The following is a 15811-nucleotide window of genomic DNA, read 5'->3' on the forward strand; positions in this document are numbered from 1 at the left end:
CTTTCCGTTCTTTCCAGGTATGTACTGTAGCAACATTGGATTACTCCTTATATAACTCTAATTAATTTCTATTCGATTGTGTATTCGTAGCTATCAAGCCAATTTGAGTGTTGATCCAATTTTAGTGCTCCTTTAAGCCAGTTTGACATCCAAGCTCGTATAAATATTAGAAAAAAACATATGATTTAGATACCAATGGTTACTTTCATTCATATACATTTAATTTTCTGATGTCATATATTAGAGTGGTTTGATTATCAACCTCGTCTACATGGTGACGTATATGGATTTGTTCACCTTGTTACCTATTATGGACACACTTGCAATTTTTTTCTTCAAAGACATTTGAGTATAAATTTGTTTCGTAGTTTGGAGAGGCGATTTTTTTTGGCTCCATTAGTGGCTCGCCCCCCCTATACCTAAATCCTGGCTCCGCCCCTGGATCCTGGCCGGGATTGTACTAATTCCCATGCGCCAAACTAGTTCGTACAGGTTTAAGGTTCAGTTTGAACGGGATTAATAAACACAGGGTGCTGATTTCAGGGATCGATAGTTTAGGGTTTAATCTCCACATGCTCTACAAATTCAAGGTTTAGTATAGACTTTACTCTTTATTTAAGGACCGAGAGAGAACAGCTTGTACACCCTAAGTGTCGTGTCACGCCAGGATCAATAATCTAGAGGTTAGATATGAAGAGTCCCTCCATCTCCACCACGAAGCGCTCCATGGCTTGCCGCGGCAGCGCCACCGGCACGACCACCATGTCCTCCCCATTTCGATCCGTAAAGGCGGTGAAGATGCCCACGCGGAAGACAGGGTAGCACGGGCCGCCGAAGACCGGCTTGCCCCACCCGAAGTCCACGTGCTGGAACCCGACCCGGCGAAGGTCGGAGACGAGGTACATGTTCGCTGGTAACAACGACGGCCGGCCCCTGGCTCCCTGCACGACCGCGGAGCGCACGTAGTCGGCGGTCACCACGACCTTCGCCTGCCGCACCAGCGCTACCGCGTCTTCCAGGGAGCCGCGGCGCAGCGCCGTAGCATCAGCCAGCGCCATCGAACGCACGACGGCGTTGCCGTAGTACCCCGTGGGCAGGCCCAGCTCGGCGGCTGCTCTGAAGTTGGCGATGATTACCAGCGGCGCGACCTCGTTCGGCGGGAACTCGAGCGCCGCGGTGCGGGCACGCCAGAGGAACGCCGCGAGCACCTCGAAGGTCGTGGTCGTGTCGCGGAGGACAGGGGGGAGGCGTTTCTTGATCGCGGCAACCTCTGAGGGGCCGAAGGTGAATGACCGCACGACCATGTCGCCGTCCACCGGCCCCGGTGCCGGAAATGTTCGAGTAACCTGCGGCGCCCGTGCCGCCGCCGCCGACTGCTGAAAGTCAAACTCGCTGTGCGGGAAGGATGGCGTAGGCGGACAAGGCACCTCGAGGAGCTCGCGGGACCACGTGGGCGAGACAGTCGGCGCGGGAAGTCCGCGGGCGAGCTCGGCAATGGCGTTGATGAACTGGGCGATGCCGGTAGCGTCGCACATGGTATGGGTGTGGCGGAGCGCGAACACAAAGCCACCGCAGAGGCGCAGAGCAGACGGGTGACCTGGTAATTGGCAACATGGTCGCAAGTTAACCGTAGAGCAGTAGGCTATCAGCTAGTTTACGGTACCCGCATCCGCATGGATACCTGGATGAGCATCAAAGGTGTGCCGAGCAGGCCGCTGAAGCCCTCCACTTCGAAGAGCAGCCCTTCCATGTACGGGAACGGTGGCCTGAGCCGCTGCCCGGCCGCATGAAGCTCCGCCAGCCGCACGTCGGCTTCGGCCTCCACGAACAGCACCCCCTCGCCGGTGCAGTCGACCACCAACTTCCTCCCCTCCTCCACCTCTCGCAGCCGTCCGGCCAGCGGGTAGTAGTGCACCAGTGCCTCGCCGAGGGCGCGTCGGATGACGCCGGCTGGATCACCGAGTGCGACGCCGTCCACTCCGCTACGGTAAAAGAAGGCCAAAGACACGTCCATGCGGAGAACGTCCTTGTCGTCGATGTCGGACAGGCGCTTAGTCTCGCGGGGCGTGGCCGCTGCAGGGCCGACGAGCTCCACATCACGCCGGCGCACCGCGAACACCAGCGCCTGCTCCGCCATAGCTAGGATGGTCTTGTGCAAGCTGGAGCTGATGCTCGAGCTTCGGGAGCTGTGCCTTGTGCGTACAAGAATACTACTAGTATCAGCTAGCAACTATATTAGCACGGTACCGCGAGAGTTCTAAGGAGTACTAATACACTTGTACTCCTACTACGCATAGTGTACTCCAGAAAGTCAGAGACGCCTTACATCTAGAACAAGTTGAACTGTAGAAAGTTTAAATGCTTCACTAATAATAAATCGTCGCTTCCAGAATTATGCTGCGTTTGTTATATCTCCATAGGGAGCTGACGATAAGCATTGACAGTTCCAAAAACGATGCAAAGAATATGTTAGATTAACACCAAATGTAGCCCGGTTCTATTTTTGTTTTTTCAAACATTAAAGTTTTTTATTTGAAGTTTTAGAAAATTTCAAAAAAATACATTGACATAGAGAATGTTGTAATCTACCGATGTGCAGATTTTCAGATTGAAATATATTATATTTCACCCTCAGTAAAAATGACAAAATGTCACAAAATAATGAAATCTAGATTTTAGTGTACTGTTCATTACTATTCATGAAATAAAGATTTGTCATTTTTGCTAGGCCCAAAATAAAATATATTTCATTCGAAAAATTACACACTTGTAGCAATATTGTCCATATCAAAGTATTTTTTTTCAAAAAAGATTTAACATGTTTAAAGTGAATTTTTCATAGATTCAAATTATGGCCTACATGTAGTCGGGGCTACAAAAGGTCACTTAAATTTTTTAGCTTAAATCTGGGAAAACTAATTTTTAGTCGATTGAAAATTAGCTTAGTTCTTAGTTGATGTTTTAAACCATGAATTGCGGCGAAAACTCAAGCCTCTCCCATGTCGCCCCCCGTGTGCCGACCGGGGCAAACCCTAAAGCGCCCCGCCCCTTCCCCTCCTCTCCCCTCCCATCCCCCACCCCCACCTCTCCCTCGCTGCCGCCGGGAGGTGCGACCGGCCAAAGCCTGGTCGGCGCCGACGCCGGTGAGGACTTCTCGTCCTCTCGCTCGTGGAGGGGCGGATGCGGGTCTCCCTCCTCGGGCCAGGGTGCGGCTATTTCGTCGAGGGTGTCGGTGGCGGTGCTCGGGCTTGACACATCGCGGCGGCGCGACGGGCGATGAGGTGGTGGTACACGCCTGGATATTCGGGCGGCGTGGGCCGCAAGTGGTGCTCTGCGGGTTGGTGGAGGTGGCGGCACAGTGGTAGTGGCTACCTCCTGACGGTGGGCCAGAGACAACACTCGTCGGATCCTATTCGAGAAGGAGGGGAAGGCGCGGGCTTGGTTGGGTTGCTCGGTGGTCGGGTGATACGCGTGAGGCACACGTCGTTGGGAACCCCAAGAGGAAGGTATGATGCGTACAGCAGTAAGTTTTCCCTCAGTAAGAAACCAAGGTTATCGAACCAGTAGGAGTCAAGAAGCACGTGAAGGTTGTTGGCGGAGGAGTGTAGTGTGGCGCAACACCAGGGATTCCGGCGCCAACGTGGAACCTGCACAACACAATCAAAGTACTTTGCCCCAACGTAACAGTGAGGTTGTCAATCTCACCGGCTTGCTGTAACAAAGGATTAGATGTATAGTGTGGAAGATGATGTTTGCGAAGAACAGTAAGAACAAGTATTGCAGTAGATTGTATTCGATGTAAAAGAATGGACCGGAGTCCACAGTTCACTAGTGGTGTCTCTCCAATAAGAAATAGCATGTTGGGTGAACAAATTACAGTTGGGCAATTGACAAATAAAGAGGGCATGACAATGCACATACATATCATGAAGAGTAGTGTGAAATTCAATTGGGCATTACGACAAAGTACATAGACCGCTATCCAAGCATGCATCTATGCCTAAAAAGTCCACCTTCGGGTTAGCATCCGCACCCCTTCCAGTATTAAGTTGCAAACAACAGACAATTACATTAAGTATGGTGCGTAATGTAATCAACACAAATATCCTTCGACAAAGCATTGATGTTTTATCCCTAGTGGCAACAGCATATCCACAACCTTAGAACTTTCTGTCACTGTCCCAGATTAAATGGAGGCATGAACCCACTATCGAGCATAAATACTCCCTCTTGGAGTTACAAGTATCAACTTGGCCAGAGCCTCTACTAGCAACGGAGAGCATGCAAGATCATAAACAACACATAGATGATAGATTGATAATCAACATAACATAGTATTCCATATTCATCGGATCCCAACAAACGCAACATGTAGCATTATAAATAGATGATCTTCATCATGGTAGGCAGCTCACAAGATCTAAACATGATAGCACATGAGGAGAAGACGACCATCTAGCTACTGCTGTGGACCCATAGTCCAGGGGTGAACTACTCACACATCACTCCGGAGGCGATCATGGCGATGAAGAGTCCTCCGGGAGATGATTCCCCTCTCCGGCAGGGTGCCGGAGGCGATCTCCTGAATCCCCCGAGATGGGATTGGCGGCGGCGGCGTCTCTGGAAGGTTTTCCGTATCGTGGCTCTCGGTACTGGGGTTTTCTCGACGAAGACTTTTTATAGGCGGAAGGGCAGAGTCGGGGGGCTGACGGGGGACCCACACGCTAGGGCAGCGCGGGCCCCCCTAGGCCGCGCGGCCCTAGTGTGGCGGCGCCTCGTCGCCCCACTTCGTATCCCCCTCGGTCTTCTGGAAGCTTCGTGGAAAAATAAGACTCTGGACGTTGATTTCGTCCAATTCCGAGAATATTTCCTTTGTAGGATTTCTGAAACCAAAAACAGCAGAAAACAGCAACTGACTCTTCGGCATCTTGTCAATAGGTTAGTGACGGAAAATGCAAAGTGTGTATAAAACATGTGAGTATCATCAATAAAGTAGCATGGAACATAAGAAATTATAGATACGTTTGAGACGTATCAAGCATCCCTAAGCTTAGTTCCTACTCGTCCTCGAGTAGGTAAACGATAACAAAGATAATTTCTGAAGTGACATGCTATCATAATCTTGATCAACACTATTGTAAAGCATATGAGCTGAGATCAAATTATTCAAAGAAAATATCTATATTGATATAAGAGATGATAATGCAAGAGTTAAACAAGATAGAAATTTTCATGAACTATTGCTTTAAAGACATGAAACCGTACAAAGTTCATTAAAGATGTTTTAAGTATCCAGCGTATCCGTTCTATCCTTCATTCCAAGCATCAAGTAAATTTTGACAACATAAGAAGGATTCAGTCAAGTAAAAATAAACATGAACGTCATGAATCAACTGTTTCGAAGTCTACTCACCGGTGAGCGCAAGCATTTGGTATTGGCACCAGGATGTTATGGCATAAAGAACGTTAATGGGGGTTTGGAAGGCCAAATGGAAGAAAATCTTACAAAGCTATAAGTGATTATTAGACAAGAGGAAGTCTTATAATCGAAGCTATGCAAGGAGTAGTGATTGCCATGCAACGGATGCACATAGAGCTATATGTGTATGAAAGCTCTCCAATGGAACTAGTGGGGGTGCATCCAACTTGGTTGCTCACGAAGACCTAGAGCACTTTTGAGGAGGCTCATCATTGGAATATACAACCCAAGTTCTATAGTGTAAATTCCCCACATAGTTATACTAGTAAAACATGAAAACTCTCTCATATGGAGTGTAGGTGCTAAACATGAGCACAAATGATGACTATGAATACTGCAGGTGCTAAAACATAAGCACAAGTGTGGATAAAAGATAGTAATGCTGCCCCCTTTTTTCTTCCTTTTCTCCTTTTTTTCTTTTTCTTTTTCTTTTTCTTTTCTATATTTTTTGTTTCTTTTCTTTTCTTTTTCTCTTTTTGATGGCCTCCATGGCTCTTTTCACTTTTAGGGGAAACATCCTAATATGACAACATACTTTTTGGTACAAATAACTCATAATGAATAAAACATGCTGTATAAAACTGTATGCCTCTGCCAGTGTAGCAGGATGTGCAATGATGTAGCGTAACATGGGTAAACCTCACATCAGCTGTATAGAATCATGCAAAGCAATATATAAGTAATAAATGACAACAAGTCATGTAATGTAAAATGGAAGTTGCATGGCAATATATCTCGGAACAGCTATGGAAATGATGTGATAGGTAGGTATGGTGGCTGTTTTGAGGAAGATGTATGGCTTATGTGTAGGAGAACAAGAGAAAGTCCTCCCACGGGTTTGGATGTACTGGCGAAGTATGCACAATTCTCAATGTGAGCAAAAGGCAATGCACAATACCGAAGAGGCTAGCAAATTTGGATGGTGGAAGTGCCAAAAACCGCAGCTTAACATTAGTCAAAAAGAACTCACAAGCTTATTGCAAACATCTAGCAGGTTCAACATTAAGAGCATGATTAAAATTTACTCCAAGGAGGGCCGTTCACGGTGGCACAAGTACCCCGCTAGCTCCCTCAACCTTCAGCACAACTTAGTTATTACGATGAACTCTCAGACATGGAAAGCTATCAAGTCCAACTACACCTTCAACTATTTAAATAGAGTTTGTAGTACGGCACAAGCTTAAAGACAACAATCCACTACTAAATTTAACTTATTTATCCAGCAAGCTTTACCATCTAAATACCTCAAAATGTTTGCAAAGAATCAAGTTATCAAAGCTCAATGATCTACAAGTATTTCACTATACACCACCACATGCAACATTTTCTGTTTCCAACCATATAACGATTAATGAAGTAGTTTCAACCTTCGCCATGAACATTAAGAATAAAGCTAAGAACATATGTGTTCATATGCAACAGCGGAGCGTGTCTCTCTCCCACACAATGAATGCTAGGATCCAATTTTATTCAAAGAAAATAAAACAAGAACATAAAGACGCTCCAAGTAAAGCACATAAGATCTGACGGAATAAAAATATAGTTTCACTAGAGGTGACCTGATAAGTTGTCGATGAAGAAGGCGATGCCTTGGCCATCCCCAAACTTAGATGCTTGAGTCTTCTTGAAATATGCAGGGATGAACCACGGGGGCATCCCCAAGCTTAGAGTTTTCACTCTCCTTGATCATATTGTATCATCCTCCTCTCTTGATCCTTGAAAACTTCCTCCACACCAAACTCAAAACAAATTCATTAGAGGGTTAGTGCATAATCAAAAATTCACATGTTCAGAGGTGACATATGTTGGAGATATGCCCAAGAGGCAATAATAAAATGGTTATTATAATATATCTTTATGTTTATGATAATGTTTACATACCATGCTATAATTGTATTAACCGAAACATTGATACATGTGTGTTATGTGAACAACAAAGAGTCCCTAGTAAGCCTCTTGTATAACTAGCTTGTTGATTAATAGATGATCATTGTTTCGTGATCATGAACATTGGATGTTATTAATAACAAGGTTATGTCATTGTATGAATGATGTAATGGACACACCCAATTAAGCGTAGCATAAGATCACGTCATTAAGTTATTTGCTATAAGCTTTAGATACATAGTTACCTAGTCCTTATGACCATGAGATCATGTAAATCACTTATACCGGAATGGTACTTTGATTACATCAAACGCCACTGCGTAAATGGGTGGTTATAAAGGTGGGATTAAGTATCCGGAAAGTATGAGTTGAGGCATATGGATCAACAGTGGGATTTGTCCATCCCGATGACGGATAGATATACTCTGGGCCCTCTCGGTGGAATGTCGTCTAATGTCTTGCAAGCATATGAATAAGTTCATAAGAGACCACATACCACGGTACGAGTAAAGAGTACTTGTCGAGAGACGAGGTTGAACAAGGTATAGAGTGATACCGATGATCAAACCTCCGACAAGTAAAATATCGCGTGACAAAGGGAATTGGTATCGTATGTGAATGGTTCATTCGATCACTAAAGTCATCGTTGAATATGTGGGAGCCATTATGGATCTCCAGATCCCGCTATTGGTTATTGGTCGGAGTGAGTACTCAACCATGTCCGCATAGTTCACGAACCGTAGGGTGACACACTTAAAGTTGGATGTTGAAATGGTAGAACTTGAAAATGGAATGGAGTTCGAAGTTTTGTTCGAAGTCCCGGATGGGATCCCGGACATCACGAGGAGTTCCGGAATGGTCCGGAGAATAAGATTCATATATAGGAAGTCATTTTATAAGATTTAAAATGATCCGGTAATTTTGCGGAAGGTTCTAGAAGGTTCTAGAAAAGTCCGGAAGGAATCACTAAGGAAGGAGGAGTCCCGGAGGGACTCCACCTCCCCATGTCCGGCCAACCCTAGAGGGTGGAGTCCAAGGTGGACTCCACCAAAGGGGGCCGGCCACCCCTCCACATGGAAGGGGGAATCCCACCTCAAGTGGGATTCCCACCTTGGGTAGGTTTCCCTACTACATGGAAGGTTCTAGTGTTGGGGTCTTATTCGAAGACTTGTAGTCCAACACTTGGGGATCCACCTATATAATGAGGGGCATAGGGGAGGGGGCCGGCCACCACAACCACCCCACCTTGGCCGCACCCAAGGAGGCCGGCCACCCCCTCTCCCAAACCCTAGCCGTCCCCTCTCTCCTCCTCTTCTCCCGCACGCTTAGCGAATGATACGTCCCCGACGTATCCATAATTTCTGTCGTTCCATGCTTGTTTTATGACAATACTTACATGTTTTGCTTGCACTTTATGATGATTTCATGCATTTTCCGGAACTAACCTATTAACGAGATGCCACAGTGCCACTTCTGTTTTCTGCTGTTTTTGGTTCCGGAAAGGCTGTTCGGGCAATATTCTCGGAATTGGACGAAATCAACGCCAAACCTCCTATTTTTCCCGGAAGGCTCCGAACACCGAAGAAGAGTCGGAGAGGGGCCGGGGGCCACCACACCACATGGCGGCGCGGGCCGGACCCCGGCCGCGCCGGCCTAGGTGTGGCGCCCCCAGGTGCCCCCCTGCGCCGCCTCTTCGCCTATAAAATCCCTTTCGACCTAAAAACACCGTACCAATTGACGAAACTCCAGAAAGACTCCAGGGGCGCCGCCGCCATCGCGAAACTCCAATTCGGGGGACAGAACTCTGTTCCGGCACCCTGCCGGAACGGGGAAGTGCCCCCGGAAGCCATCTCCATCGACGCCATCGCCTCCATCATGCTCCGTGAGTAGTTCCCCCATGGACTACGGGTTCTAGCAGTAGCTATGTCGGTATACTCTCCCCCATGTACTTCAATACAATGGTCTCATGAGCTGCCTTACATGATTGAGATTCATCTGATGTAATCGGTGTTGTGTTTGTTGGGATCCGATGGATGATACATTATGATTAGTCTATCTATAAAGTTTGTGAAGTTATTGTTGCTGCAATCTTGTTATGCTTAATGCTTGTCACTAGGGCCCGAGTGGCATGATCTTAGATTTGAGCTCTATACTTGTTGCTTAAATTGTATCTACAAGTTGTATGCACATGTCACTGTCCGGAACCAATGGCCCCGAAGTGACAGAAATCGGGACAACCGGAGGGGATGGCGGTGATGTGAGGATCACATGTTTTCATGGTGTGTTAATGCTTTGCTCCGGTACTCTATTAAAAGGAGTACCTTAATATCCAGTAGTTTCCCTTGAGGCCCGGCTGCCACCGACTGGTAGGACAAAAGATGTTGTGCAAGTTTCTCATTGCGAGCACGTACGACTATATACGGAAAACATGCCTACATAATTAATAAGCCTGATGTTCTTTCTTAATGCTTTGATTCCTATCAATTGCCCAACTGTAATTTGTTCACCCAACACTTGTCACTTATTGGAGAGTTACCACTAGTGTAGATCGCTGGGAACCCCGGTCCATCTCTCATCATAATATACTTGTTCTCTATTCATTGGAAGTAGTATCGACTATTTTCCGGTGCCATTTCTCTTATATTGCTATTACCGCTGCTGTGTTACTGTTACTACTGCTCTCATATTACTGCTACTTTCACATCACCCCTGTTACTAGTGCTTTTCCAGGTGCAGCTGAATTGACAACTCAGTTGTTAAGGCTTATAAGTATTCTTTACCTCCCTTGTGTCGAATCAATAAATTTGGGTTATACTACCCTCGAAGACTATCGCGATCCCCTATACTTGTGGGTCATCAAGACTGTTTTCTGGCGCCGTTGCCGGGGAGGCATAGCTCTACTCATAAGTTCACCTGGGGAGTACACTCTACTTCTCTCTCTGTTTTATTTTATTTTGTTTTGCTTAGTTTACTTCTTCCTAGTTTACTTGTGCTTAGTTTATTTCTGTCTAGTATTACTTTGCTTAGTTTACTTTTGTCTAGTTTATTTCAGTTTTGTTTTATTTTCTTCATATACCCAAAAATCCATAAAAATTTGAAAAATCTAAAAATTAAAAACTGTTGTTATGGGAGAACCTACAACCTACTTGGAGCTTATAGAATGTTACAATAATTATAGAGAATCAAGAACTGGTAAAATAATGAGTGCTATGATGGAAAAATTAAATACAATTGCTAGAATCTTGCTTAGACGCCATGATATAAACTGTTGCTCTCAACAGGATACTAAACATCTTAAATTTCAATGTGGCTTTAGTGAGGAATTTTTTATTAAGAACTATAACCGGAATTGCTATATTCATTATGGGTTCGAAGAGGTAGAACAATTTGTCTTATTTATGGGAGCCTCCGAGATAGAATCCTTCATGGTTGAGAATTATGAAACTTGTGCTATTTGTAAGGACCTTAAAGATTATGTCTCTACTATCCTTAATTCTTGCATAGAATGCTACAATAGGAATCCTTATATCCTTGATTATAAAGAGAGACACATTAATGCACAAGAATGCACTCACAATTTGCGAGGAACCTGTGGAAGAAGAAACTGATGAACCCGAAAGCTCATTGGATGAAAAAGAGGAGGAAATTGATGAACCCGAAAGCTCATTGGATGAAAAAGAAGAGGAGAGTGACGAACAAAAGGAGGAAGAATGGATTAGCTACCCATGCCGACCTTCTAATGAGAGTAACTCTTTATCTCTTACACTATTTGATTGTCCTCCATGCTTACCGAAAGAGGTTGAATGTTATGTTCCTGTGGATTCTCTTGAAATATTGCCTATGAGTAAAACTTGTGAAAATAATTATGCTACTGTTATTTATGATAATCCATGCTACTTTGATAAATCTTATGATAATGCTTTGTTTGTGCCTGATGTCGAAATACATGGTACTAAAGAATTTTGCTTAGCAAATGTTTATGATAAAGCTCTAGATGATGGTCCTATGTTACTTGATACTATTAATTGTACTACTAATGAAAATGGGATTGGAGAGTTCTTGACTTATTCTATGAGTCCCATATCTCTTGAGATTGATCAATCATCATGTTATACTATTGATAAAAGTAAGTTTGAAAGTTTTAAATCCACTATTCTTGAACTTGATAAAAATTATATGTTTGTGGATCATGAAAAGTATGCTGCATGTGATAGTTATATTGTTGAGTTTGTTCATGAAGCTACTGAAAATTATTATGAGAGAGGAAAATATGGTTGTAGAAATTTGCGTGGTACTAAAACACCTCTCTATATGCTTAAAATCTCAAAGTTATTCCTGTTTTATCTTCTTATGCTTGTCACTTTGTTCTTCATGAATTTATTTGTGTACAAGATTCCTTTGCATAGGAAGCATGTTAGACTTAAATGTGTTTTGGATTTGCCTCTTGATGCTCTCTTTTGCTTCAAATACTATTTCTTGCGAGTGCATCATTAAAACTGCTGAGCCCATCTTAATGGCTATAAAGAAAGCAACTTCTTGGGAGATAACCCATGTGTTATTTTGCTACAGTAATTTGTTTTATATTTGTGTCTTGGAAGTTGTTTACTACTGTAGCAACCTCTCCTTATCTTAGTTTTGTGTTTTGTTGTGCCAAGTGAAGCCTCTAATCGAAGGTTGATACTAGATTTGGATTTCTGCGCAGAAACAGATTTCTATCTGTCACGAATCTGGGCTGTTTTCTCTGTAGAAAAATCAGAAAAATATGCCAATTTACGTGCGTGTTCCTCAGATATGTACGCAACTTTCATTAGTTTTGAGTTTTCTGATTTGAGCAACGGAAGTATTTTATTAAAATTCGTCTTTACTGGCTGTTCTGTTTTGGCAGATTCTGTCTCTGTTTTTTGCATTGTCTCTTGTGGACTTTAAGCGAGCTTTTCTAGACGTAGAGAGCTGTAGCTAATATTTTATTGAGTTCTTGCAATGTGCCACTACAGGACCAAGGTGGATTCAAATTTTTTGAGTACTAACCCCTCTAATGAAGTTTATGAGAAGTTTGTTGTGAAGGAAGTTTTCAAGGGTCAAGAGAGGAGGATGATATATGATCAAGAAGAGTGAAAAGTCTAAGCTTGGGGATGCCCCCGTGGTTCATCCCTGCATATTTCAAGGAGACTCAAGCGTCTAAGCTTGGGGATGCCCAAGGCATCCCCTTCTTCATCAACTTATCAGGTTCCTCCCCTGAAACTATATTTTTATTCGGTCACATCATATGTGCTTTACTTGGAGCGTCTGTGTGTTTTTATTTTTGTTTGTGTTTGAATAAATTTGGATCCTAGCAATCCTTGCTTGGGAGAGAGACACGCTCCGCTTTTTCATATGAACACTTGTTCTTCGTTTTACTTTTAATGTTCAATGATAAAAGTTGGAAGCTACAATACTTATCTTTATTTGGTTGGAAGCAGAAAATGCCTCATATGTCTTGGATAATTTGATACTTGGCAATTGTTTTGAGCTCCCAAGTAGATCATAAGTTTTTGCATGTAGTTTAAACCTATTAGTGGAGAACTGCCGTAAAGCTTGTTAAAATTGGTTTGCATAATTGATCTCTCTTAAGGTCTAGATATTTTCTGGTAAAAGTGTTTGAGCAACAAGGAAGACAGTGTAGAGTATTATAATGCTTGCAATATGTTCTTATGTAAGTTTTGCTGTACCGGTTCATACTTGTGTTTGCTTCAAATAACCTTGCTAGCCCAAAACCTTGTATCGAGAGGGAATACTTCTCATGCATCCAAAATACTTGAGCCAACCACTATGCCATTTGTGTCCACCATACCTACCTACTATGTGGTATTTCCTGCCATTCCAAAGTAAATTGCTTGAGTGCTACCTTTAAACAATTCAAAATGCTTCTCAATTTGTGTTAATGTTTTATAGCTCATGAGGAAGTATGTGGTGTTTAGCTTTCAACCTTGTCATTTACTTTTGACGGACTCTCATATGGACTAGTGGCACATCCGCTTATCCAATAATTTTGCAAAAAGAGCTGGCAACGGGATTCCCAGTCCCAAATTAATTAACTTAAATAGACACTCCTCCATGGTTTGAGATTGATGGACGGCACCCGAAGGATTCGGTTAGCCATGGCTTGTGTAAGCAAAGGTTGGGGGGAGTGTCATCATCATAATAAAACTAAAATAAAAAGGCACTCCTTCATGGTATGAGATTGTTGGCAGGCACCCGAGGATTCGGTTAGCCATGGTTTGTGTAAGAAAGGTTGGAAGGAGTGCCACCTAAAAATAAAAATAATTCATGGGAGCCGCTCTTGAAAGTCCGGTTGGCGAGGTAGTTAGTGTACCCATTACCATTCGTTGACAACAACAAACACCTCTCAAAACTTTACTTTTTATGCGCTCTTTATGTTTTCAAAACCAAAGCTCTAGCACAAATATAGCAATCGATGCTTTCCTCTTTGAAGGACCATTCTTTTACTTCATGTTGAGTCAGTTTACCTACTTCCTTCCACCTTAGAAGCAAACACTTGTGTCAACTGTGCATTGATTCTTACATACTTGCATATTTGCATTCATCATATTACTTTGTGTTGACAATTATCCATGAGATATGCATGTTGAAAGTTGAAAGCAACCGCTGAAACTTATATCTTCCTTTGTGTTGTTTCGATGCTTTTACTTTGAATCTATTGCTTTATGAGTTAACTCTTGTGCAATCTTTTGATGCTTGTCTTGAAAGTACTATTCATGAAAAGTTTTGCTATATGTTATCTACTTGTTAGCAACTATAGATCATTGCCTTGAGTCACTTCATTTCATATGCTTTGTAATAGTATGATCAAGGTTATGTAAGTAGCATGTCACTACAGAAATTATTCTTTTTATCGTTTACCTGCTCGGGACGAGCAGGAACTAAGCTTGGGGATGCTGATACGTCCCCGACGTATCCATAATTTCTGTCGTTCCATGCTTGTTTTATGACAATACTTACATGTTTTGCTTGCACTTTATGATGATTTCATGCATTTTCCGGAACTAACCTATTAACGAGATGCCACAGTGCGGCTCCTGTTTTCTGTCGTTTTTGGTTCCGGAAAGGCTGTTCGGGCAATATTCTCGAATTGGACGAAATCAACGCCAAACCTCCTATTTTTCCCGGAAGGCTCCGAACACCGAAGAAGAGCCTGAGAGGGGCCGTGGGGCCACCACACCACATGGCGGCGCGGGCCGAGCCCCGGCCGCGCCGGCCTAGGGTGTGGCGCCCCCGTGTGCCCCCTGCGCCGCCTCTTCGCCTATAAAATCCCTTTCGACCTAAAAACACCGTACCAATTGACGAAACTCCAGAAAGACTCCAGGGGCGCCGCCGCCATCGCGAAACTCCAATTCGGGGGACAGAACTCTGTTCCGGCACCCTGCCGGAACGGGGAAGTGCCCCCGGAAGCCATCTCCATCGACGCCATCGCCTCCATCATGCTCCGTGAGTAGTTCCCCCATGGACTACGGGTTCTAGCAGTAGCTATGTCGGTATACTCTCCCCCATGTACTTCAATACAATGGTCTCATGAGCTGCCTTACATGATTGAGATTCATCTGATGTAATCGGTGTTGTGTTTGTTGGGATCCGATGGATGATACATTATGATTAGTCTATCTATAAAGTTTGTGAAGTTATTGTTGCTGCAATCTTGTTATGCTTAATGCTTGTCACTAGGGCCCGAGTGGCATGATCTTAGATTTGAGCTCTATACTTGTTGCTTAAATTGTATCTACAAGTTGTATGCACATGTCACTGTCCGGAACCAATGGCCCCGAAGTGACAAAATCGGGACAACCGGAGGGGATGGCGGTGATGTGAGGATCACATGTTTTCACGGTGTGTTAATGCTTTGCTCCGGTACTCTATTAAAAGGAGTACCTTAATATCCAGTAGTTTCCCTTGAGGCCCGGCTGCCACCGGCTGGTAGGACAAAAGATGTTGCGCAAGTTTCTCATTGCGAGCACGTACGACTATATACGGAAAACATGCCTACATAATTAATAAGCCTGATGTTCTTTCTTAATGCTTTGATTCCTATCAATTGCCCAACTGTAATTTGTTCACCCAACACTTGTCACTTATTGGAGAGTTACCACTAGTGTAGATCGCTGGGAACCCCGGTCCATCTCTCATCATAATATACTTGTTCTCTATGTCATTGGAAGTAGTATCGACTATTTTCCGGTGCCATTGCTCTCATATTGCTATTACCGCTGCTGTGTTACTGTTACTACTGCTCTCATATTACTGCTACTTTCACATCACCCCTGTTACTAGTGCTTTTCCAGGTGCAACTGAATTGACAACTCAGTTGTTAAGGCTTATAAGTATTCTTTACCTCCCCTTGTGTCGAATCAATAAATTTGGGTTATACTACCCTCGAAGACTATCGCGATCCCC

At 43.9% G+C, this 15811-nt stretch overlaps 1 pseudogene; it reads right to left on the reverse strand.

Moving 5' to 3' along the window:
- Window positions 1-677: 677 nt before the first annotated feature.
- On the reverse strand, window positions 678-2137 carry LOC124671146 (annotated as a pseudogene).
- Between the last annotated feature and the right edge of the window lie 13674 nt (window positions 2138-15811).

The sequence above is a fragment of the Lolium rigidum genome, chromosome 7 (genome assembly GCF_022539505.1).
Source record: "Lolium rigidum isolate FL_2022 chromosome 7, APGP_CSIRO_Lrig_0.1, whole genome shotgun sequence".
NCBI classification, from domain to species: domain Eukaryota; kingdom Viridiplantae; phylum Streptophyta; class Magnoliopsida; order Poales; family Poaceae; genus Lolium; species Lolium rigidum.